The sequence below is a fragment of the Amborella trichopoda genome, chromosome 2 (genome assembly GCF_054954075.1).
Source record: "Amborella trichopoda isolate Santa Cruz 75 chromosome 2, AtrichopodaSantaCruz75HAP2 v2.0, whole genome shotgun sequence".
NCBI lineage: Eukaryota > Viridiplantae > Streptophyta > Magnoliopsida > Amborellales > Amborellaceae > Amborella > Amborella trichopoda.
Genome location: NC_142337.1, coordinates 48,271,047 through 48,273,117, shown reverse-complemented (window position 1 = coordinate 48,273,117; position 2,071 = coordinate 48,271,047). Strand labels below are relative to the sequence as shown.

General features: G+C 34.4%; 1 long non-coding RNA gene across 1 annotated transcript; it reads right to left on the bottom strand.

Annotated features, from left to right (window-relative positions):
* Positions 1 to 340: 340 nt before the first annotated feature.
* Positions 341 to 2,071, bottom strand: LOC148783254 (uncharacterized). Its single transcript, XR_016049456.1, has 2 exons — positions 1,827 to 2,071; positions 341 to 905 (listed from the first exon to the last, which is right to left on the bottom strand). It is a non-coding gene; the product is annotated as an uncharacterized LOC148783254 (long non-coding RNA).

The following is a 2,071-nucleotide window of genomic DNA, read 5'->3' as shown; positions in this document are numbered from 1 at the left end:
ATCCTATATTCGCAAAAACAATTCTTGAAAAAAAAAGAAGAAAAGATTGTGGTCATTCTATCAAGGAAAAATACAATCAATAATATTACATATTACATTCAATAACTTATAACCTTCCCTGTAGTAAGTACCAAGTAATATTTGGGCATTGAAACATTGCCTCAAATTCCTTACTAGCTAAAGTTACAAATGACTGTGGCATGCGTAAAACCCAAGGCTTGGCAATATAACAAAGGTAGTAACGTATGCCATACCCAACCAAAGTCTCAAGCACATCAGGAACAGAGCAGCAGCGTACGAGACTTTCATCAATTTTCTTTATTTTCAGCAATTTCTGTCATTTATTCGTAAAAACAATTCTTGAAAAAAAAAAAAAGATTGTGATCATTCTATCAAGGAAAAATACAAATCAGTTACATTACATATTACATTCAATAACTTATAACTTTCCCCTGTAATAAGCACCAGTAATATTTGGGCAATACTATTGCCTCAAATTCCTTGCTAGCTAAAGTTACAAATGACTGTGGCATGCATAAAACCCATGGCTTGGCAATATAACAAAGGCAACAACATATGCCATAACCATACCAAAGCCAACCAAAGCCTCAAGCACATCAAGGTCAGAGCAGCAGCCTAAGAGACTTTCATCAAATTTCTTTATTTCCAGCAATTTATGTCATATATTTGTAAAAACAATTCTTGAAAAGGAACCAACATATGCCAGACCCATACCAAAACCTCAAGCCCATATTCATTGTTGATCCAACCCCCAAGCCTCAAGCCCATATTCATTGTTGATCCAACCCCCAAGCCTCAAGCCCATATTCATTGTTGATCGAACCCTCAAGCCTCAAGCTAATCCAACAAGAAACATGGAAACTTTGATAACTTTCATTCCATTCCTGTAAGCCATAAACAACAACAAACATAGAAACTTTCACTTTCAATCATAAGACATTTTATTCCATTCCTGTAAGAAAAATAATCACAAAGTGATACAACCAATGCATGAAAATTAATCACAATAAAAAACTTTAATTCCAAATTGTTTAGCACTATTAGATAAAAAAAAAATACACAATGTAATTAAAGCAAAAATTCAAACTCTACGCGGCACTTGAAAAACATAACCTCTTCATAAAACCCAAAAAAAAAAAAACAAAGCAGGATGATAGTATTTATAATATTGATAATTCTTTCAATTGTATCTATTAAGAAAAACAAAAAACCGATGAGCATTTTGCTCTATTCTTACAGTAAGATTGTTTTTCTTTTTTCTTATAGAAAAATTGATAATCTAGGGGTTTTGGATAATAATGAATTTGAATTATTTTCTTTTTTTAATTGGGAGAATACTATAGTGGGATAAAAAAAAAAAAACAATCTTTCGATTCCTACAAATACGAAAGTTTGTCAGCTGTTGATTGATTGCTTAAGAGAACACAAATTTCTTCAGAGCATTGTTTTCCTTTGAGACATAAATTTTGGAGACCATTTTTTTTTCCTCGATGCATGGATCTTGTTTACTGTATCTATAAAAAAAACAAAAAAACCGATAGTGCTTTTGCCCTACTACAACAATAAGATTTTTTTTTTCTAAGTAATTTTTTTTTCTAGCTATGCCATTTGGGGAGGAGGGAGAGAAAGAGGGAGTAAAAATGGGAGAGTGAAAAAGGTGAAGTAAAGATTTCTTCACCAATTTGGCCTTGGGTTGGAATATCTTGGGTTGATTTTTTAAACATAAATGGAGTATCTCTATAGATTGATTGCTTTGAGAGAGAGAGATCCATTTGATCATTCTATAGGGAGTAGAGAGTTCTTACCGATTTTGGTTAGAGATTAGGGTTGATTCTCACCTATCCCTTGCCTTCCACTTTCTACATTGGGTTTCCACGTTGAGAGCATGGTGGTATAGGGGGGAGAGCAAAAATGGGGGACACGGAGAGAGAGCTTTGGGGACGAGAGAGAGAGAATAAAGGGAAGACAAGGAGCTTGGTGGGACAGGGGAAGAGAGAGAGAATAAAGGGAAGACAAGGAGCTTGGTGGGACAGGGGAAGAGAGAGAGAGA